At 47.3% G+C, this 24550-nt stretch overlaps 1 long non-coding RNA gene and 2 pseudogenes across 1 annotated transcript; 2 read left to right on the top strand and 1 right to left on the bottom strand.

The window, feature by feature from the left end:
* The first annotated feature begins 1178 nt into the window (after positions 1-1178).
* Positions 1179-2062, top strand: LOC120695866. Its single transcript, XR_005683930.1, has 2 exons — positions 1179-1348; positions 1658-2062. It is a non-coding gene; the product is annotated as an uncharacterized LOC120695866 (long non-coding RNA).
* Positions 2063-3415: 1353 nt separating this feature from the next.
* On the top strand, positions 3416-11802 carry LOC120662917 (annotated as a pseudogene).
* A 1315-nt stretch (positions 11803-13117) lies between these two features.
* On the bottom strand, positions 13118-16941 carry LOC120694984 (annotated as a pseudogene).
* Positions 16942-24550: the final 7609 nt, after the last annotated feature.

Below are 24550 nucleotides of genomic sequence, written 5' to 3' on the forward strand. Positions count from 1 at the left end.
ATATGTAGTTTGTTTTGGTGGATAGTAGTTCGATTAGGTTATCGCCAGGGGCGGATGCACACCCCGGGCCACCCGGGCCATGGCCCGGGGTTCGGCCCAATTTTTTTTCATTTTGCAGTAGTTTCTACCTCTGGACTTGGATCAATTGCTGAAGAAGGACTTGGATCAATTGCTGAAGAAGAATAAATATATTACTTCGCGATGACGTTTTTTTGTATGTTATCTATCTTTCCGTTTATATTTTTATGTATCTTTTAAACTGTTAGTTTGTGGACGTCTATACTTAAAACTTGGCCCGGGGTTCGACTCAATCCTAGTTCCGCCACTGGTTATCACGCTGCTGGTCAGCTAAGCTTATTCAGAGCGGACCTTATTTCACCATAGCTGGACTTGGCCATCAAACGCCCATCGGCACTTGAGGATGCTAATTGTTGTTTCTTAATTGTTTTGGCAGTGCTGATTCCAGCAACATGATGTGTTGTTATGGGTGGGGGGTGTTAGAAGGAGCATAGTGGCAGCGCTCCTCACTCAAGTTCTACCGGATCATGAATTTCTTTGAGCAAGTGTTATTTTACTTGGTTGCGTTGCGAAAGACGAAGCAATTAGTTTCTTTGACCATTAGTTTAAATATAATGCTTAATTTTACTTTGAGCAAGTGTTATTTGTTTTGCTCGGCACGTGCCTTACTTGTTTACTTATGTTTGAATTATTTATTTAATCTTAGCCTTGTATATCACGCCATCTACATTTTTGTTTGATGTTTTATTTTTGATAAAATGGTCGCGTCAAAATGTTTCTTATGGAGCAGCACATTCACTTGATCAAATAGTGTGAGAATAGTGTTAGCGCGCCCCACCTAGCCAACCCGACCATAAAACCCAGGTGTTATAGTGGGAGGGGTGGGGGCTTTTATCCATAGTCCATCATTTCCCCTACGGCGTGCGAGCCCGGCGTAGCCCGCAACAGGTTCTAGTGCCCGGCGTAGCCTGCAGCAGATCTCAGCACACGAGAGGCGCAGGGGAAATCGCACAGCGGAAATGCGTGGCCGGGTGGGTTCGAACCCGGGACCTCGGCTCTGGTACCATGTTAGCGCGCCCCACCTAGCCAACCCGACCATAAAACCCAGGTGTTATAGTGGGAGGGGTGGGGGATTTTATCCATAGTCCATCAAATAGACATCAGATGAGATGAAGGCTGGAGAGATGAGATGACTACAACATATGCATACAAACTGACCAGCATAGAGATTTGCATATATTTTGACATTGATCTTTTGACATGCTTTATGCAGTTCGTGGCTGCTCTAAGAGGTCTCCACTCTCCAATGCTGGGCGCAGTGGAAAGCGAGGTTAGAAACTGAATCACACGCAGTAATCATTGTTTATTTGCCATTTAGATAAGATGCATATTTCATTTGGTTAAAAAAATAAAATCCTTTATCAGTGAATGAGATAACAATTTACAAATAAAATAATATGGAAATCGAAGAGAGGTAAGATACGTAAATTGTCTGCTTCAATTATGGTGTACTACTTTATTGTTTTCTATTTCTTGGCAATAAAGGTACAATAGTAATTTTATTATATTTCGTCAAATGCTTTACTTGATCTCTACCTCAATAAGTGAAATGGACGAAAATTTACTTTCTTTGATGCAGCGAACAACTATATTGGGAGGAGGAACTATATACACAACATTTATTCTATCCTATTTACTCAACATTTATTATACTTCCCAAAGCTTCTAGAGTTTGGCAAGTGCTAATTTGCTGTTGCTGACTTGCATTGGATGCTGGTTATAGAGGGGAGGTGCTGATCACCATGGTGATGAGAAGAAGATTACTGTATTCCAGGAATTGATTTAAAGTGCCTAAAGAAGCATCAAATCACATAGTAGTCTTGGGGTTTGAGAAATACAAAAGAAATATCAATTTCTTGTGGTTACTTTTTCTTTTGGAAAAATGCAATAGTGCTTCATCACTGTTTGTTGAATAATTGATAATTGATACTTAAGGTTTGCGTATATTCTAGAATATTTGAACATCCATTGCATTCCTGACCAACGAGTTGGATGAGAGCTGTTTCTTAATACTCTCCTTGGTGATTAGTAATTTAGTTTTTTTAGGAAGGATTATTAATTTAGTTGGTATTCTAGATTTCATAGACACACAACACCATGGTCCATGGTGCACTATCAAAATAGAACTATAGAATTTTGAGATTGATGATGAATTGTTGAAAAATAGATTGTGTTAGGCAGATTATTTATGGTGTATTCGTATGCGTTGCTTGGCTGGTAGAATAAAATAGAGATGGATAGATGGAGAGGGAATGAGAGGAACATAAAAAAATCATAGGGTATCGAGTTAATCTAACAACTTAAGTCTTAACAAAAGCTAGAATGGAATGTAATATTCCGAGATTAAGTTTGGTTATTCCTAATTTAAGGTGGAAGGTTCAATATCAAAGATGCCAATATATCTTTTTCCTTACTATAAAGAGCAAAGCCCCAAAATAATAAGGATATATAATCAATGTTGCTTTCCTATGGTTGCTGATTGGACTTGATTGCTCTGAGCAAGTATGGAATATATATTGCTTATTACTCTTTCAATGGAGATGATCGGTGAAATCCTTATAACATGGACTAGGCTATGTACATTGATATATATATGACATTTATTTATGATATTCTTTTAATTATTGATACTACTTTTAAACACATGCCTGGGCACGTGCATCCCAACTAGTTTAATAATAACACGCTTACCCTGGAAAGAAAATGGGAGAGATTGAACTAAGGGTGCTTTCATAAATCCAGCGGACGCAACGGGAGGCACGTGAAACTTGCTTCAGGTAAAACACACCCCAAAATCCACTCTCCCCCGCGGCGAAAAGCCAAACGTCACGTCAGCACGAGCGGGCTAGCCCTGCCACGTCACCCCGCACTACAAAATTCCTCGTACACGCTCCACGCAAAATGACTGAAACGCCCTTCCCCTTCTCCGATTACAACCAGGGCCGTGTTTGGATGCCCTGAAAAAAATTTCATGAAAACTTTTCGACCCTTTGACCATTAATTAAAAGTATTAAATAAAATTTAATTACAAAACTACCTCCACAACTATGGTACTGTAGCAGTTGCTGTAGCTTATGAGGCATTTGACCGTACAATCTGAGGATGATTAGGCGTGGTTACTGTAGCGTCATTGTAGCCAATCATGATGGAACTTGGCTCATTAGATTCATCTCGAAAAATTACACTCATCCGTAAAAAGATTTTGCAAATAAATTTTATTTAATATTCTATACATGCATTTGTCTTTTTTGAAAAAAAATTCGGGGTATGAACCAAACACGGCCCAGACGGACCCGTCCCGACGAGCTGCTCTGGTCATCCGCTCGGATTGGCCGCTCGCTCTGCCTCCTCATCCTCCTTCTAGTCCTCCGCCCTCGGTTCTCGCGCAGCGGCGTCCCCTGCTCCCTCGATTCAAAATTCTGAATAATTTCCCGTCACAATCCCGTTCCGTTGTCGTCTCGTCCCTGCAATTCTTGACTTCGAGTTACATTAAGGGACTCCAGCTTCTCTGAGCTGGATGGATTGTTCGGCCATCCCCATCCCGGACATCTCACCTCACCGGCCTTGATTCCAGTAGCTCCCCGACCTTCCTTTCCTTCCCCTCAGTTCTTGGAGCTGAGCTCCACAAAATCCACCCAAAATTCTAGCGGCCTTCTCCAACTCCAAGCTTGCTGCGCTCGCCGGATTCCGGGCCGGAAGCCCCGAAACCTTCGCGGTCCTCTCCGGGTGGAGCGGTGGCTCGCATTGCGCTGATGGCGAGGCTCGCCGTGGCGCTGCTGGTGGCACTGTGCTGGGCGGCGGCGGTGCTGCCTGGGGCGGAGGCGCTGGGGAAGAACTGGGGCACGCAGGCATCGCACCCGCTGCCGCCCAAGGCGGTGGTGTAGGTGCTCCGCGACAACGGTATCAAGAAGGTGAAGCTCTTCGACACCGACTTCGCCGCCATGAGCACGCTCGCCGGCAGTGGCATCGAGGTCATGGTTGCCATCCCCAACATCATGCTCGCCGACCTCGCCGCCGATGCCGGCAAGGCCAAGGACTGGGTCAAGTGCAACGTCAAGCGCTACGACTTCGACGGCAGCGTCACCATCAAGTGAGTCACCCGCCGACCCCATCTCGCCGCCGCCGCGGCACGCCATGCCCATCCCTCTTTTACTACCTTACCAGATTTGGTAAGGTAACAATGCGCTCTGATCGTACTGTTACCTAGCATCGATCCAAGCACAGTCAGCTTAGCGTCACCATCGCCCTGGCCATTTACGACAGCGACTTGTTCTGAATTGTTGCGCTCCTGGTCACAAAAATCATCCTGCCAATCATCCACAATAATCGGATAACAACTGATGAAGACTAGGCCCGATCTTCCGAGAGGTAGAGGTAAATTCGATTGGTGGAGTGTGTGACGTTGGCGATCCGGCTTCTAATCAGCACGATTCGAAGTCAAGCAACCGTTACACCACTGCTCCGTTGGTTATCAACCAAGCACAACTTGATTGACCTCGCCGAGAAAGCTTTTCCTGCAAGCGAATCGAAGAACACAAGCAATAAGAAGTAAACACGCAATCTGATATTGCAAATATGAATGATGAAGCGAATCAAAGAGGAGTTTGAGAACTCGATTCCAAAGAACTAATCGACACAGTGGAGGAGATCAAGAACGGGGGCCCTAAATCACTGTAAAAGGACTTGTCGCCACAGTTACAACGAATCAATCTTTGTTTCTCGAAGAAAAACACAAGAACTAAACAAAATCCAAGTCTAAATGGCGGCGACTACTGAGTTTAAAGGAGAAGGGGGCATCCTAGGGTTGGGGGTGACCAGGGGGCACCCACAACTTGGGCTTAAGGCCCGACACGATACAAAGCCTGAAAAAGGTTCAAAGCAGGTGTCGCAGCACCTTTCCGTGGTCACACAGAATTATCCACAAGGCTTCTGGAGCTGGTACCAGAACCAAAAGAAGCGTCTCGTCGTCACGATTACAACGCATCCAAGATCACCTCATTCCGACTCCGTATGAGGGAGATATCGCCGAAACCGTGCAGGAGTGTTGGCTGAATCCGAGATGAACGTGAAAACCGAGTTGAAGTCGACTTGTAACTTGGAGATGAGGCCGGTTCGTGCATGTCCAACGTGGCGATGTTCTCATCATCATCCCCTTCTTGAATTGGAGTCGTCCTCGACTTCATCCCAGCATCAAATTCCTGCAAAAGGTTAGTGACAACAGGATGCAAAATATGTGGCATAGGTTTATTATTAATAAAACACATATCCCGACAAAGCATTGTATAACAAGGTGCATCAAAGTTATCACATAACACAGCAGCAGCAGATGTAGTAGCAATATAAACACCATTCTTTAATTTAATTCCATTAGTTTGAGCATCACAAGAGTCATTACTAGGAGGTGTTTTTTTATCATTTGCAGCAAACTCATTAAAATATTTTCTAATATTAGCTGGGGATAAAGGAAGCAAAGTAATCTTTTTGTTCTTATGCATGAAAGTGTATGTATTAGTTCTACCATGGTGTACAACATCATTATCAAATTCCCATGGTCGTCCTAACAACAATGAAGATGATTGCATAGGTACAACATCAAAATCAGCATAGTCATGATAAAAACCAACCGAAAAGTGTATGCGTGCTGATTTAGTTATCTTAGTCTACCACTAGCGTTGAACCATTCAAGGTAGTAAGGCTGAGGAATAGAACAAGTGGGCAAACCAAACCTTTTGATCAAATCTGAACTCATCAAGTTACTGCAACTCCCGCTATCAATTATGGTGAGAACACGACAATCCTTGACTTGGAGAAACATGTGGAACAAATTCTTGCGTTGGATTTTGTCCTCATCCTCATGTTCCGCATTAGAAGTCAGCACACGCTGCACAAGAAGACTAGGAAGGTCCTTTGTCGCAGCCGTAGAATCAATTGCCTCACCCTCGTCCTCCGAATCTGCAATAAAGTTAGCTGCAAGAACCAATTCATCCTCAACATCGCTAGCACTTACATATCCATTACCATCAGGTGCAGCGATGAAAGCTCGAGTACTTGGACAATCCTTCATGACATGTCACATTCCCTTGCAGCGGTGGCACACGATGTTTGTAGATAATCTACTCGAAGACCCCCTTTCAAGCGTAGCATGCTTCTTGTGTTGTTGGGCCTGCACAGTAGACACATTGCTTACCTCAGAAGCTGGCACAGGAGTTGGTGGTGTTGCTGGTGGCTTAGCAACAGGCGTCTTGGGCTTCTCAACGTCGGAACGCTGCTGAAACGATCTCTCAGTGTTGGACCTGAAAGAATGTTGGACAATGCGGCGTCCCTGTACTTCCCGTTCTGCCTTAAGAGCGAGATGGTACAATTGGGAAAAACGAGTCCAGTCTTTGTAATCAAGAATTTCCTGTATATCACGATTTAAACTACCAAAGAACCTAGCACTAGTATCATCATCATCCTCACGAATACCACAATGTGCTAGACCAATAAGCAATTCTTGATAATATTCCTCTACTCTTTTATCACCTTGTTTTAAATTTTGCAATTTTAAACGTAGATCGCGATGTTAATAAGGAGGAACAAAACGAGACTTCATGCGTTGTTTTAAAACAGGCCAAGTTTGAGGCACAGCAGCAGCATTACAGGCATTGCAAAGATCATTCCACCAAAATAAAGCAAAGCTAGTAAATTCACTAGTAGCAAGTCTAACTCTATGCTCAGCTGGAACCAAATGAGAATTAAACTTTTGTTCAACAGCGAGTTCCCAATCTAAATAAGCCTCAGGATCAGCAGTACCAGCAAAAGGAATCATGGTAAATTTAGTTTCAGCAAAAGAATTATTGTTACCACGATTATGATTACCTCCCATACCTTGACGATTGCGCCGAAGACGGTATGCATCACGATCCTCATCATCATCAAGGACGGCATCCTCATCCTCGTCCTCATCACCATCAGGAGGGTGGCGTCGGTGTCGCTGTCGAGGGGGATGTTGTTCAATATGCTCAAGGCGTGTGACAACTCCATTGATACTGCGCATCATCTCATTGAACTTCCCGTCGATGTAGGTGCGCTGGTCATCAACAAGTTTCTTAAGCTCATCCTTGGAGATGCATTCATTGAAGTCTGTAGGGGACTCCCCTCCTTTACCTGACCCTGTCATAGTTAGAAGACAGCAAAAGACAACACCAAAGTATTATCCCTATCAACTAACAAGTACTGGGTGATGGTGAAAGTGGAGAGAAAAATCTCAAGCGGCTTACTACCGTCTTGCAAGTGTTCTTACCAAAGCCAAATAGGATGGTACAATCTGTTGTTGAGTTGGGTGTAGCAGTTGCAAGATGAACCTGTACTGATCGAAGTATATGTGGAGCTGTGGGACAGGCACAATATGTAGCAAGGAGTAGCAAATAACGAATGCAGATTAGCAAAGTTCAATAAGTATCCAAAGTATAAGTCACAATTACTGGCTAAGACGTGTTCTAGGCGTAGCACAACAAGTTGGAACAAAAAACGGTGGATAAACCTCAAAGAACAAGCAAAACAACACTCTATGCACTTGTTTTTAATCTTTTCCCCGAAAAATCTCCAGGACTAGTAGGAATTAAGATTTCTTATTTTTTCAACTATTTTTTTATATTTTTCTCCGAACAGATGTAACACAAGCTCCAACCACAAAAATTTGCACCTTAAACAGAGGTGGGATCTAGCCTACAAAAAATCAGAAGCGTTTCTGAAAAACTGGAAAATCACTTGGAAGCCTCAAAACTATTTCTTCCCGAATTTTTTTTGAATTTTTTGAGATCGGCTCCAAACGACAAAGTGGTTTTATCGTATGTACAGAATTTTGTCTTCTCTCTACTGTAAAAAAATTGAGCCAAAATGGAGCACCGAGCGAAAAGTTATGCCTGTTTTACCGAAGGTAACTCAAGTTACGCGTTTCCAATGGCACAATTTGGCAAATTGGCCGGCGGCGGTTAGGGCAAAGCTTCCCTCTCCCCGGCACACAAAGCGACTGAGCAAAGCATCTCAGCTAGGGCAAAGTATCCCGAATATATGCAGCAGTAGGTATCGCCAGGTGAAATCAAGAAAGGCTGCGATGCAAGGCGAAAAAAAACAAGGCGGTTTGCAACCTATCTAGGGCTGGTGCGGCGAGAGTTCACGCAATGCGGCTAGCGAGGGCAAGTCGAGTAATGGGGTGGATCGACTTGTTGTTTGGGTAAAAGTGGATGGGATAGCGGCGGAAACAAACAAACTGCAACGGACGATTGAACTACGACTACGAACACACTAAACCAACAACAAGAGTCGACCACGGACACAAACTCAACAAAGCGAATCTGAAATGAAATTGCAAAGGCTAAAACGGATCTAGGATAGTGATATTTTTTTGTAGGGTTTTTGTGGACTCTAGGACAGTGACACGAAACGAATCTAAAGGGAAAAACAAAGGCTAATACCTCACGGGAAACCTGGCTTTGATACCACTTGATGAAGACTAGGCCCGATCTTCCGAGAGGTAGAGGTAAATTCGATTGGTGGAGTGTGTGACGTTGGCAATCCGGCTTCTAATCAGCATGATTCGAAGTCAAGCAACCGTTACACCACTACTCCGTTCGTTATCAACCAAGCACAACTTGATTGACCTCGTCGAGAAGGTTTTTCCTGCAAGTAAATCAAAAAACACAAGCAAGAAGAAGTAAACACGCAATCTGATATTGCAAATATGAATGATGAAGCAAATCAAAGAGGAGTTCTAGAACTCGATTCCAAAAGACTAATCGACACAGTGGAGGAGATCAAGAACGTGGGCACTGGATCACTGTAAAAGGAATTGTCGCCACAGTTACAACGAATCAATCTCTGTTTCTCGAAGGAAAACACAAGAACTAAACAAAACACAAGTCTAAACGGCGGCGGCTACTGAGTTTAAAGGAAAAGGGGGCGTCCTAGGGTTGGGGGCGACCAGGGGGCACCCACAACTTGGGCTTAAGGCCCGACACGATACAAAGCCTGAAAAAAGCCCAAAACAGGTGTCGCAGCACATTCCTGTGGTCACACAGAATGATCCACGATGCTTCTGGAGCTGGGACCAGAATCAAAAGAAGCGTCTCGTCATCACGATTTTAACGCATCCAAGATCACCTCATTCCGACTCCGTATGAGGGAGATATCGCCGAAACCGTGCAGGAGTGTTGGCTGAATCTGAGATGAACGTGAAAACCGAATTGGAGTCGACTTGTAACTTGGAGATGAGGCCGGTTCGTGCATGTCCAGCGTGGCGATGTCCTCATCAACAACGAAATGCTATAAATTTCTTTTTTTTTTTGGCTCAAAGCTATCATCTTGCAAATCTGAAGAGCAAACTCGACCGTGAAATTTGATTTGTTTGGATGAGGGTGGTTGGGCAGTGGGGACAGAGTCAGTGGAGGAAGCTGTTGGCAAATTCGGTTGGCCGGGCAAGGCGTCGCATTTCTTTATGGGTCGTTTTCGGACATGGATAATGTCAGCAAGATGGTTGTCCTTGTTTGAACAATAGCAGTTGATTGGCATTAAATTAAATAATCCGATGGTTCGGTGACGGTCCAGTTGTACCAAGCATGGTCCATCTTCATCTGAACATCTGGCTTAGGACATGTTTGGAACATGGGTAATGCCAACATCGTTGCAATTGTTTGAATATCAGTTTGTCGATGTCATTAAACTAATCCGATGGTTCGATTGCGTTTCAGATGCACCAAGTCAAGTGCGATCAAGGTTTGGAAAAAGGGGATAATACTCACTTTTAATCTCCCGCTAAGATAGTGCGCCCTATAGACTGATTGCGATGATGATTTAAGTTGTTTTGGGTTTTGTGGACAAGTTGAACATATAATTGGAGATTTGAGGGTATTGCTTAGAAACAGGGCAACAGAAATCGTAAGCTGTCAGGTACCTACCTCAGATTGTCATGCAGTTTGTTGAACTTTGATCCTGCAGGGCCACTGAAATTTGCTTTTGCCCTTTACACCCTGCAACTGGTTGTCATGCATCCGACCTAACCTGATCATAAACAGTAACTGCTGCCAGCTAATTCAATGGGGATTGGGGAAGCCACTCATGTCTACTTCTCGTTTCCTCTGTAATTTTGTTCAGTGATGGTCATTATGTCATATTGTCATGTGTTCTTGGACTTTTTTTTTATCAAGGCAGTGATGTGAAATATTCAGTGTTGCACGACAACCAAACAAATTTCACCAGCATTTACTCACCAATTCTCATGTCATCTGAAGTTCTGAACCGCATTTGCTCAAAATTCATAATTGTCAGGTGATCATGAAAGATGTTTCTTGGTGATCTAGTCCAAATTTTTGACACACTAAAATCAAGAGAATTTAGTTGCCATGATGATACACTCATGCTGTGAACCTCTCTTGCATTGCAGGTACGTGGCTGTTGGCAATGAGCCGTTCTTGGAGACGTACAACGGCTCGTTCATCAAAGTCACCTTCCCGGCGCTTCAGAACATCCAGAACGCGCTCAACGACGTCGGCGTAAGCGACAGGATCAAGGCCACCGTCCCGCTTAACGCCGACGTGTACAACTCCCCGGCCAGTCACCCGGTGCCGTCGGCGGGCCGGTTCCGCAGCGACATCTCGGGGCTCATGACGGACATCGTCAAGTTCCTGGCCAAGAACAACGCGCCCTTCACCGTCAACATCTACCCGTTCCTGAGCCTGTACCACAATGACAACTTCCCGCTGGACTACGCCTTCTTCGACGGCGGCGCGACGCCGGTGAACGACAACGGCGTGCTGTACACCAACGTGTTCGACGCTAACTTCGACACGCTGGTGGCGGCGCTCAAGGCCGTCGGGAACGGCGACATGCCGATCATCGTCGGCGAGGTTGGCTGGCCCACCGACGGCGACAAGCACGCCAAGGCGTCCTACGCGGAACGCTTCTACGCCGGGCTGCTCAAGCGGATGGCGGCGAACACCGGCACGCCGGCGCGGCCGAACCAGTACATCGAGGTGTACCTGTTCGGGCTCGTCGACGAGGACATGAAGAGCGTGGCGCCGGGCAACTTCGAGCGGCACTGGGGCATCCTCCGGTACGACGGGCAGCCCAAGTACGCGATGGACCTCGCCGGGCAGGGCCGGAACACGATGCTGGTGCCGGCGAAGGGGGTCAAGTACCTGCCCAGGACGTGGTGCGCGCTGAACCCCAACGCCAGGGACCTCGGCAAGCTGGGCGCCAACATCGACTACGCGTGCACGTTTGCCGACTGCACGCCGCTGGGCTACGGCTTGACGTGCAGCGGCATGGACACTGCCGGCAACGCCTCGTACGCGTTCAACGCCTACTACCAGGTGCAGAACCAGAAGGACGAGGCCTGCGACTTCTAGGGCCTCGCGCTGCCCACGGAGAAGGACCCGTCCACGGCGACCTGCAACTTCACCATACAGATCCAGGCCGGGGCGGCGGCGGCGGCGGCGGCGCGGCGCGGCGCGGCCGGAGAGCTGGCGCAGCGGCCGGGGTGCTCTTGGCGTTGCTGCAGCTCCTGGCGCTGTGGTAGTTGCTAGTAGCTGCCGCTGCCGCTGCCGCGAGCAGTGGTGGTTTTGTGTTTACGTGTTCAAAAGATCAACGTGCCCGGTTGATTTTTTTTGCAAATTTTTTTCAATTTTGGACTGGATTTAGATGCATGTACTCTAGGATGCAATGGATGTAATTAATTGGTTGGGCATGTCATGCAATTTTTTAAATAGTTATACATTGTTCTTTTCGCCGGCTGTTCGAAAATTGTAGGTTAACAAAGCCATCACCATCCAATGTTGAAACTTCAAATGATATAGAGTAGATACAAATTAAAAAACTATGTAAACAAGACCATTTCCATACGGTCATTGTTGAAAAATTACAGTCTCGATAAAGCCGATCAAACATTTATCGATGAAATAGAATTGTTTTCTTAGGGTAGGTGAAATTGAATAGGTGTGCCCGTTGGCCGTTGCATCACAAAAATGGACACAGCCCTTGGACTTTACTTTTTTTTTTCTTTCCCGAGAGGACTTTGAACTTAGCATGGAAACCAACCTGTACAGGCTACCAGCTATATAGCATAGCATTTCCTACATGGGTCGGGGCCTCGTGGGCTGTGGCCTACGTGTGTGGACCGAACACCAGGTGCACGGGCCGTCAGCAAAAGGAACCAAAAGCAACAGGAATCCTGTATATCTTCTAGAATATTTTCTTACTCACCACCTTACACAGATTCGTGCAAAGAGCTACTTCCATTGAATCTGCTCAATCCTAACCTTCTCCTCCCTGCCTCCTCCCTCACCATGCGCGCCGCCGCCTCCCCTGAGCCCCGTGCTCCGCCGCGCGCCCCGCCCCGCCCGCTCGTGCTCCGTTGCTCCCTGCCCGCCTGGCAGTGCTCCACCGCACCGACACGCCCCGCCTGCCGTGCCACCCGTCCGTGTTTCGTCGCCCCACCGCGCCCACGCTGTCGGCGCCGCCGGAGAAGAAACCTGTTCAACATTTTCATTTTAATATTTTCAACATTTTATGTTTCCAATTTTAACATTTCATCTTTACAATTTTAATATTTTGAAAGCCAAATGTTGAATATATTTGCTAGAGATAATGGATCAAAGTGGACTTTTAAAGATAGATGACTTTTCTATATTCCAGAAGATAGATAGGAACCCCAAAGTCCCAAACCCAAACCCTACACGACCTGAACCCGCTCCAACGCCTACAAATGCAGCCTCAGGTTCTTCCATCTCCGCGCCGCTCGTAGGCACGTTAGGGTTCATCGCCGCGCCCCATGAACTCTAGCCTGCTCCCATCGTTTGATCCCGATCTGCGCTTGTTCCCTTCAATTCAGTTCAGTTTCGTTCGTTTGCGTCGTTGGTGTGCTACTTTGGTTGGTTGATTGATCCTGTTTGGTTCGCCTAACATTGCAATTGTCTGGCGCTGCATCCGGTGCGGCGGGCAATCTATCCTTAGGCGAGATTGAACCCAAGGGGAGGTCGCTTTCCTAGTCCTTCCCGCCTGCTTTTTAAGCTCCGGCCGTCCTCTGTTTCTTCCCAGGATTCGCCGGGACATCAATGCCCTTGTCTACTAGACCAGCATGACTACAGGCTGAGATGAGAGCAACAAATGTTACGTAGTCTGGCTCTCATCCCATTGAGACCATTTGCTTAAATGTATCCTCAGTTTCCTTGAAATAACCATACCTTGCATAACCTGATAATGATATCAATGTATTCGAGCACTACTTGACTATCTGAATCAATGCCACATTTCACGCCAAGACCATGTAGATGCATGCCTTCTTCTAACGATGCCAGACTTGCACGGGATAACAAACATTCAGCTAGACTAAAATGATCAAGTTTGTTTCCAGCATGCCGCATATCCATGAAAAGATTTAGAGCTTCCTCTCCATGGTCATGCTGTACATTTGCAGCTGTGATGGCATTCCAGGAGATGGCATTTTTGTTGACGATTCTTCGGAATACATCAGTGCTAGATGCTAAATCACCACAGGTTGCGTACATAGTGATCAGAGAGTTAGTAATGTACTCATCTGATGATAATCCAGTCTCTGTCATCTATGCATGTAAGGGCCTTCCATATCTACGTAAATTATCTGACGATGTAAAAGATCCCAGGATATTTATCATTGTTATATAGTTTGGCTTTATCCCGGCACCTCTCATCCAAGAAAACATGCGCATTGCTTTCGTACTATTCTCATTCTCATGCGCTGCATAGCCCCCAATAAGCACAATGCAACTAACTGTTAGAGTAATTGGGCCTAGCCCATTAACTTTCCTAAATAAATCTCAAAGGCCCATTCATGCAAGAGTGGGAGTGGAACTCTTTAGTCCCATATTGCCAAGTGAATGAGTGGGAGACCCACTTAAATAGTGGGTTGCTCCCTAATCATTTGAAGTATGTGATGAGGAGTAGAAAGGAAGAAACCCACTTGCTAGGCGGGGTGAGGCGCGCGCGACATGTGCGTGAATGGTCCGTCAAAATCCGGCCTCAAACCTTGCGGGGGCATAATTTTCTTTTGCAGTTTATTTTTGCTGCGGATTTGATTCGTATTCAATACAGAAACCGACTCGGTTACGGACGCCCTAACCCTACGCGGTTTCTCCCTATAAATACGACGGCCGCCGCACGACTCGTCCTATCCCAAAAACGCATCTAGGTTTTGCCTCCTCTCTACTGCTGCGCCGCCGAGCCTACTTCATCCCGTTTGTCGGCGTGCAACTGCGATCGGGAGAGCAGGTCTCCGAAACCATCGTCCTCAGCGATCCTGCACCGGGAGAGGGCGAATAAGGTTTTTGGGAAGCGCTCTGCGCGACTGCTCGATCGCTTCCGTTCTTCTTCACTGCATCGATAACACGGCGCGCCTTCCTCTTCGTCGGGCGTGCGTCGCGCGTCGTCGCCAGGAACGACAAAACAGGCTGTTCTGTCCCGTCGTCATCAAGAAGGAAACGTACGTGCATCTTGCCTGGATCATGTCTTATATACTGTTCTTGTTTACATGTTTAGACATGATTCTGCTAGATATTCTGGTTCAAGTTCTCTTGGTAGGACTGTCTAGATCTGTTTCCTATGCAATACTGTTCATGATTTATTATCAGATTAAATCAAAACTAAAAGTGCTAATTTTTCCAACAATCCCAAAACCTTATTGTAGGCACTTTAGTTTTATGGCTGGATTTATTGAAGCTCTGAGGCCCGACAAGTTCTGTGGCGAGCACTTTAAGAGATGGCAGACGAGAGCCATTCTGTGGCTAACTGCTATGAAAGTGCTCTGGGTGTCCACTGGCAAACCTGCAGGTCCTCTCACTCAGGAAGAGGAAAGGGCCTATGAGGAGGCCAACACAATCTTTGTAGGCGCTGTGATCGGTACACTTGTAGAACATCTACAAGATGTGTACATGCATCATACAGTCGCAAAAGATCTATGGGACGCTCTTGAGGCAGACTATGGCGGTTCGGATGTTGGCACCGAACTGTATATCATTGAGCAATATCACGACTACAAGATGATTGATGAAAAAACAGTAGTCAAACAGCCTCATGAAATACAGTGCATGGTGAAGGAACTTGAGCCCCTAAAGATCAATCTACCCGATAAGTTTGTGGCTGGGGGCATCATTGCCAAATTACCTCCTTCATGGAGGGATTTTGCCACATCTCAAAAACACAAGAGAGTTGAGATATCAGTTTCAGATCTGATTGCCTCTCTTGATGTTGAAGAGAAAGCTCGGGCTAAGGATGGTAGATCTAAGGTTGCTGAAGGTCATACCAGTGCCAACATGGTGCAGAAAACTCAGTCTCAGGGCAATGGCAAAGGCAAAGGAAAGAAAAACAAGCCTAAGCAGACCACTGCTTTTAAGAAGAAGAAGGACGAGGGTTGCTTCGTATACGGTTCAACTGAACATTGGGCAAAGAAGTGCCCGAACCGCAAAGGAAGAAAACCTCAATCTGAGCAGAAGACTGCGAACATTGTGACCAGTGGGTATGATTACTTACCTTCTGTTCTTTCAATGTTTCAATCCACGAGCTGGTGGCTTGACACTGGTGCAAATGTTCATGTGTGTTCTGATGTCTCTTTATTTTCTTTTTACCAAGTTGCCCGGGATTCTTCTGTGATAATGGGGAATGGGTCGCATGCTACTGTTCGTGGTGCTGGTACGGTAGATCTGAAGCTAACTTTGGGAAAGATCGTGCTGCTGAAGAACGTACGTCATGTCCCTACTATCAGCAAGAATCTAGTTAGCAGCTCCCTTTTATGTAGGGACGGTTTTAAGGTCGTGCTTGAGTCGAATAAATTTGTCGTCTCTAGATATGGACAATTTATTGGTAAAGGCTATGAGTGCGGAGGCTTGTTTCGCTTTTCTATTTCTGAATTTTGCAATAAGTCGGTGAACATTATTTCTGATGGTGTGAATGAGAGTGATGCTAGTGTTTGGCATTCACGGTTATGTCATCTAAATTTTGGTTCTATGTCACGACTTTCCAGCTTGAGTTTAATTCCGAATTTTTCCATCGTCAAAGGATCTAAGTGTCATAGTTGTGTGCAATCCAAGCAACCTCGAAAACCTCACAAGGCAACAGAGGAGGGACACTTGACACAATTAGAACTCATACATTCAGATATATGTGAGATGAATGGTGTGTTGACGAAGGGTGGAAAAAGATATTTCATGACTTTGATTGATGACGCTTCTAGATACTGCTATGTGTATTTGTTGAAAACGAAAGATGAGGCTCTAGACTTTAAAATCTATAAAGCTGAAGTTGAAACCCAATTAGAAAAAAAAAGATCAAAAGAGTAAAGTCAGATCGAGGTGGTGAATATTTCTCTAATGATTTCAACTCATTCTGTGCGGAACATGGTATTATACATGAGAGGACGCATCCCTATTCACCCCAGTCAAATGGGGTCGCCGAAAGAAAGAATCGCACGTTGACTAACTTGGTTAACGCAATGTTAGACACTGCTGGATTATCTAAAGGCATGGTGGGGGAGGCTGTATTGACATCATGTCACCCGACCAAAGAGCCTCTCGGCGTCCTGCACCCTCCCGAGATTCCCGAACATGGTGATAAGCGAGTTCGCCACTGAAACATGCGTCTGGAGGCCCGAGACCACGATATGTGGGCAGCGACCTGAAGCCCGGCCGCCTCATCCTCGAGTGACCCGCACAAGCTGACCACCGTGGCGAACGCATTCGCGTTGCAGGTGACGCCTTCCATTCGCATCCGTCTGTAAGCTTGCAGTGCAACTTCCAAGTACCCATTCGACGACAGTGCCACCATGAGCGCGGTCCAGGACACGATGTTCCGCTCGGACATCTCCTGGAAGAGGCAGAAACTACGAGCTGGCTCAACGAGCCAAAATGGCAGCTCAGCTTGGCTCGGCATCAAACTTGAGCCGGCTCGCGAGCCGCAGTGCCTGTCTATGTGGATCCGTCAGTCGATGGCAGCGAGAGCATGCAGAGGAAGCAGAGCTCGACGTGGGAGCACCAGTCCCCCGTGGCGACGACCTGGGCGGGGTACTGGCGCGCGGTGGCGGCGTCGACGACCGCGGCGGTGGAGGAGCACAACGTGCTGCGGCGGCGGCGGCGAGGCAGTCACATGGCTGGACCGCGACTTCCCTCTCCAGACTCCCGGTACCCGATGCTTGCAAGCGGTGTACTACCAGTACCAAGATTCATAATTTAGTTATTTATTTATCATCACTGATCAAGTTGGGGTGCGAGTGCTTAATCAGGTTCAATGACTCACTCAGATGGAACTTGGTGTTGTGAGCGGCGACAGATCGAATGACGTAGGGGATGGTTGGTTTGTCTGTGTCACCAGGCTAATTCACACTGCTGCATGTCGTGTTGCCTGCCAATGCAATGCATGCATTTTTTTTCTTTTTTCTTCAAGCTGTCTCCACCCACTGTAAGACCCTGTTTGATACAGAGGAATAAATTTCAGTCCCTATCACTTCAAATAATATGTGATGTGCAGCTCCTAATTTCACTCATTTGGAAGCCCATTAGCTCATTTGTTATGCAAAATAAGTCCTATACATGTTGTATGCTGAAATTAGGGTTGTTTGTAATATTCTGGAGCTCCGAGAGCTGTTTTGTAAAGCTGCCTTTATATGGTTGTCTCCCAACTCGGGAATAGACGAAGAGTGGGTGCTTGTTCTTCCCCTTTGGGGGTTGAGAGAAGGAGAGAGGAGATCTGAGGGGTGAGGCTAATATTTGGTATAAGATTTCTCATCTAAATAATTACATTATATTCAGTATAGCAGACAATCATTAGGTTAATATGAACAGCTAAGGAGCACAAATTTGTATTTTGGTCATCTAAACAACGGTCCATGTGACCCTGTCACGGTAGAAAAATATTCTCCATGGTGTATATGTGACCGTACATGCACACTTTTTACAAGTTTATGTATTTGTTTGCACGTTTTGTAACTTATTGGATCAAAGTGATGCAACCATACAAGTTGATGTATGATGAGTACAATTTACTCTATATATAATATGTACTGGAGTATCTGTTGGCCGCGAGCGCATTTCGTTCATACAATTTGCAAATAAACTGCTTTAATTTCTATATGTATACGCATTACCAAGATTGCGAGACCTTAGTTTTTATTCCTTACGTATTTAATTTATTTGCCACTAAGTTGCCGTGCAAGTGCTATACAACTAAGCTGGCTGCTGCACGCCTGCACCTCGACCCACTTGCCGTTGTCAGTTATAGAGCGCATGGCTTGTTATGTACTGATGATTATCCCGTAGAAGATGTTGATGAAAATCATTGGATATTCGATCCGCATTCAGGGATGAAGAAGCACAACATTGCTTATGGTTGTGGACGGCTGGACGCTGCCCAATCGGTTTGTGACAATGCTGATGCGTGTATAGTTTAATTTTGTCCTGATGCTGATGCATCCACGTACCCATAGTATATATGTATATTGTTGGTGCTGTTACGTATCTAGCTCTCACACACGACAGGTACAGCTAGCGCTCACACTCACGCCCTCGTCCTAGACGTGGCCTCATGACGAACACCCAGAAAATGCCATCTGCTCCATGTTTAGTTTTGGATCAGCTAGAGATTATGAAAAGCTAGCTCATGGCTTCTAAATTGTAAAATCTAGATAGTTCAAAGTTGGATGTAAAAGATGGGGATATTTGGATTCCTAGATTATGGGTAGGTTCAATTGTTACTTCAGGAAGTTTTTGTTACTATATATTCATGTCAAAAGCTCAAAAGAATTAAAGTTTAGGATGGGAAGCTTCTGGGATTGATACATTCTAGTTTTGTTGGATTCTAAAAGTCGTTGAACCATAATCTAGGGCTCTAGGTGGAGCCAAACATACCTTTAAATCCACCTATGCCTGCTGGTTGCCGGCGAAGGATCACATTCATCTATATACATATTGGCATCTCATGCAAGCTTTCTTGCCTGTTGTCTCTGCAAGCACACGCAGGGGACTGAGCATTTGCAAACTGCCTGCTAGCCGCTGTGTACCATGCATGATTGAAAATTGTTGCCACTATATTATTTGTGTGAGTGGTATATCAGTTGCACCCACCCACATTCTTCGGTGGCTTGTTATTTAGATGAACTTTGTGTCGTCACTGAGAGTGGTTGCTGCACTTCCAGTTAATTTAGTGGCAAAAGAATGAATGGCGTAGAGGGTTGGTTGATAGGCTGTCCGCACTGCAGTCCACTACCGCGTCAGCGTTCTGCAGGATGTGGATAGTGGATGGGGAGCCCGCACCCGGGGGATGGTATCACGTTCGCTACCTTCCCGGATGGCTCGCCGTCCGACAAATCTAGTGGGGTAGCGGATATGCACTACCGCCTGACGTGGCGCGGGGCCCACCGCCGGTCGCGCGCAGCCCAACCATTCCCGACCCTCCTGCCCGCGCCCAGAGGCAGCACGGCGGTGCGAGGCTGCTCCCCGAGGGAGACCAAGGCCAGCCTCCACAGGGAGAGAGAGGGAGCAAGGGAAGGGGACACGGCGGACCGGTGACGAGGGGGTGGCGCGCGGCGGCGTGCCCCTGGTCACCGGCGAGAGCGCAGCATCGCCCAGATCCGCTCGAGCTCGGCGCGACGGAGCTCCAGGCTGCCGAGCTCAACTCCGGCTAATCTCGTGGCAGAGGGAGGAGGCCGAGCTCGACTCCAGCTGAGCTCGACCCCTGCTCCTGCTACTGCTCTGCCACCGCGCTGCGCTGGCCACGGCTGCCGCTGCCGCCACATGGGCCACGCCGCGCTTGGTCGCCGGCCACCCCTGCTCCTCCTCCTCCTGCTGCTCCGCCGCCACTGCCTCCTGCTCCTCCTCCCACACGCGTTGCCACGTGCTGCACCGGTCTCCCTCCGCTGCGAGCAGGGGATGGGGCGGAGGAGTAGCGGAGCCGGCGAGACCTAGAGATAGCGGACGGGGAGAGAGAGAGGACCGGGGAGGGAGGGAGGGCGATGGGGGAGGGGAGGTTGACGTGGGGAGTAAAAAATAGAAGATGAGGCTGACATGTGGGCTCCACCGATGGGTAGTTAGTATAGGATATGAGATATAGAGGATGACGAGTGCTGGAGAAATTGATAAAGAGAAGAGAATCTCGATGAGCAGAATTCTTTTAGAGGACAAAAATAGAATATGACGAGTGCGGATAGTTTTAGTCCGTATCCAACGGGCTAGCGCGGAGATTGGTAGTATATTTGTTTATTAGATGAACAGTGTCAAAACATCCGATCGAGCTAGCGCTCTGCGGCGCGCTAGTCTCGCACTTGTCCCAATTTCCAAACTGCCCGCTCCATCTGTTCTCTGCTTTCTCTCTTTACTTGAGCTAGCAGATGGCTCTGCACACACTGCATGCTGCAGTGTCGACTGCCAACAATGCGATGTGTTATTTCTTTTTCATCAAGCTAGCCCTAGCTCTTCATCCACTCGAATTAAACACAACTTGCTGCACATTCTATCTAACGATCGATTCCATACGATAATGTAATATGGTTGGAGGTAGCTGTACATCTTGTCGTGATTTGTGAGTGAGAGCTACGATAGCACCACCAACCATGTGGGTGCGTCCGTCGCATGCACCAAAAAGGCCAAAGTATAAAATCCATTTCATAAAGCTACATACGTACACGGGCATCTTGGCGCCTCTGATTCAGTTTATACATACTGTGTCCGTCTGCTGGAAGCTGAATGTTATCGTTTTATTATACACGTACGTACCGCTTTTCTCTAGTTCATCTCATTAAGCTTCCGACCCACATGGCGCAGTAGGTTATTGATGGCGCCAGAACAAGTTGCTATTTAGGTATTCACTCTGGCCGGCTTGCGCATATGTAGTGCGCGGTGTGGGAGAGTGACAGTACATGTATACATATACAAACAAAGGCTATGTGGAAGTTGGGGGTCTGTTTGATACCGTTTTTTAGCATGTGTCAATGTGATGAGCAGACAGCTGATGAGGAATGGGCCGATGACTTACTACCCACAGCCAGATCCATCGGCTTACCTGACGACGCGTTGGCACAAATGATGAACATGCAACCATGGGTAGCAGCTCAACAGCTACAGCCAGTCCTCAAACACCATTAGCAGGCGCCAGTGCAGCAGCAACTGGCGCCAATACAACCATCAGCACAGCCAATACAAGCTCAGGTGCAACAACCACCCATGCAGCAGCAGGGTATAGTGCCCCAAAGCGTTGATTGGTCAGCATTCATGTACCGCAAGCCTAACCCTGAGGCTTACGATCAGATCGCTCTACCATAGAGTGCTGGACTTCACCAAGTTCTTTGTATAGAACAACATGTCTACTGTCGAACACGTTAGCCGATTATTGATCCAATGTGGAGAAGCTGCTGGAATCGATGCTCTGAAGATTCGTCTGTTCCCGCTCTCGCTATCTAGATTGGCCTTTACCTAGTTTTCTTCCTTGCCTGCAAACTCTAATATTACATGAGCCGATCTAGAGAAGCAGTTCCACGAGTATTTTTTGAAGGAGTACATGCGATGAAGCTTACATACTTGACAGCGATCAGGCAGAGGAACAATGAACCTGTCACTGATTACATCCAGAGATTCAGAGACATCAAGAGCAGATGTTTCAGTTTGTCTCTCAGCGATAGCCAGTTAGCAGAATTAGCTTTTCAAGGATTATTGCAGCTGGTGGTAAAGTGTACCCCCGCTGGCTGCTGCAGCCTCTTGAGGCGTTGAGCCTCACCGCCGGGTTCAAGCGCCGCGGCAATCTCTGATACACACTGCAGGCACTGAAGCCACCTTGAGCAAGCGATGCCACCGGGAGCGGACACCAGACGCCTCTGGAGGCCATCGCATCAACTGCGACCACACCGCTACAGAGTGCCAGACTTCACCAAGTTCTCTGGATAGGACAGCGTGTCTACTGTCAAACACATTAGCCGATTCCTGATCCAGTGTGGAGAAGCTGCTGGAATCGATGCTCTGAAGATTCGTCTGTTCTCGCTCTCGCTATCTGCATCAGTCTTTGCCTGATTTTCCTCCTTGCTTGCAAACTCCGTTATTACATGGGCCGATCTAGAGAAGTAGTTCCACAAGTATTTCTTTACATGGACATCAGGAGCTGATGTTTCAGTCTGTCTCTCAGCGATAAGAATTGGCTTTCGAAGGATTGTTGCCTCACATCAGGGAAAGTTTCTCCTTGCACGAGTTCAAGAGCCTAAGCCATCTTGCTCAGAGGCTATCATGTGTTGACGCTCGAGCTCCAGTTCCAGTAAGAACGACGTTCTAGAAAAAGGTGAATTTTGCTGGAGACTCTTCTGATTCTGAGGATGAGGCAGAAATCAGCTTGGTCGAGTGGACCAAGAAAAGGTTGCCGGTTTCATGCCCGTTCACCAAGAAGGAGAAAGAAAAGTATGGGTTTGATATCACAAAGGCTGATAGGATCTTCGATCTGTTGCTGCAGGAGGGACAGATTAAGTTATCTGCAAATCACGCAATCCCATCAGCCGCTAAACTAAAAAATCGCAAATATTGTAAGTGGCACAACATTGTATCCCATAATACTTGTGAATGCAGGATATTCTGCAGGGAGATCCAATCGGCTATCGAGCAAGGAAGGATCAAGTTTGATGTGACTGAAAAACCGATGAAGATCGATGGGAATCCTTTCCCCGCCAACATGGTGGATGTGAAGGATAAGGACTCCAAGACGCAGGGGGGGCAAGATGCTGACTTCTAAATAGGTCAAGCATTCGGGAGCAATCGACCCCAAAGCGTAAGTATCGGCTAAACAATTCAGAGGTCGAAGCCGGTACGAGCAAGGAGAAGGTTCCAGGAGACCTTGTTGACCCGTGACGTCCCAGATGCTGCAGAACAAGTACAAGCGGTGGCAAGAAAAAAGAGAGGCGTCGGCAGGAAGAGTGAGCCTGACTCGACGAACTGGTGGTGTCCGTTCTTCATGCGCTGCTGGAATGAAGGTCTGCGCTTGCCATCGGTCAACAACTGCCCAGAATGCAATGCTCCACATGGAGGTTATTCTCCATACAAGAGGCAGTGCTACGATGATCGACACCAACAACCGATTAACAGGGATAGACCAAAGAGAAGGCACACTCCTATCCATGATTGGCTAGGAAAAAAAGGTTGATCCACAAGAGCAGTTTGGTGAGGAAGCCAACGCTCGTGATTCTGATGAGTCATTTGCGCGAGATCTAAAAGCCCAGGAAGACCATTACTATGACTTCGAGACCAATCCTCAGTGGTGTCCTGAAGGATTGACACGGTCTCAGAAAAGGAGAGTGCAAAGATTGCATCGTTGCGAGCAGCAATAAGAAGAGTATGCTCGTGAGGAGAGGCGCCCAAGATCACGAGTATGGCACGTGAAGGAAAAGACAACCCTAAAATTCCAATTTAGAACCCATTTAAATTTTGTTTAATTTTTGTGCAACGTTAAGGTTCATTTTGGTTTGAATTTGAATTTTAGAGCAATTTTCGCAAATTAAATAAATTACTTAGCCTTTAAAATAAATATAAAGAAAATAGGTTTTGATGCATCCATGCTACCTTGCATTTATTTTCATGTTTGTGGTTCAAATTGAATTCAAATTATCAAATTTAAAATTAATTTGAATTTGTTTGAATGGTTTTGGAAAAAGAAAAATAGAAAACCTCCTTTTGGCCCATTCCAGCAGCCGGCCTAGCCTTTTCCCCCTCCGCCAGCCCGCTCTCCCTTCCCCCTCCGCCCAAGATCCCGCGGCACAGCCTCACCTTACTCAGCCCATTCCCGCACGCCCCAGCCCGAGCCGCGCCTCGCCTGCTCCGTTGCCGACAGGTGGGCCCCACCTGTCGGGACCGTCTTCCTCCTCCCGCGCGTGCTGTCACTGCTGCTGGACCTGCGCCACGCCCCGCCGATGCCCCGTGGGCCCCGTCCAAGCTATGCCCGCATGCCGAGACTTCCTTGGAGCCCTTCCCGCGCACGCGCCGAGCCGGACCCGCCTTCTCCTAGCGTGACCGCACCGGACTCAGACCCGAGTCCGACCAGGGCATGAACTCCCGTGCCCTAGGCCCGCACGCCAAGGCTGGCCTCGAGCCTCTGATAAATAGCACCGCCGCGGCCCCGGGAAACCTCAAGCCTAGCAACCGCCTCCAATCGAGCGCCGCAACCCTAGCTCCGCTCCACGCCTTGCTCGCCGCCGATCAGAGTTGTGCCGCGCCGCCGCTCCACTACACCCCCGCCACAACCGAGCCACCGGGAGTTTCGTGTCGAGGTAAGAAGCCCCACAGACCCTTTTCCTTGCTCTTTTTCGCCTCTGCGCGCTCACGCGCGCGCTCACCGGAGCAGAGCTCTGCCGCCGCCGCCGCACGCCCGCGTCCGGCCACCGCCGAGCCCTGCTGACCCCGCAATTCTATTCCCCGTGTCGCGCGCTGCGTCCCTGTCCAGATCCCGTCCAAAA

This window comes from Panicum virgatum, chromosome 2K, assembly GCF_016808335.1.
Source record: "Panicum virgatum strain AP13 chromosome 2K, P.virgatum_v5, whole genome shotgun sequence".
Classification (NCBI taxonomy): domain Eukaryota; kingdom Viridiplantae; phylum Streptophyta; class Magnoliopsida; order Poales; family Poaceae; genus Panicum; species Panicum virgatum.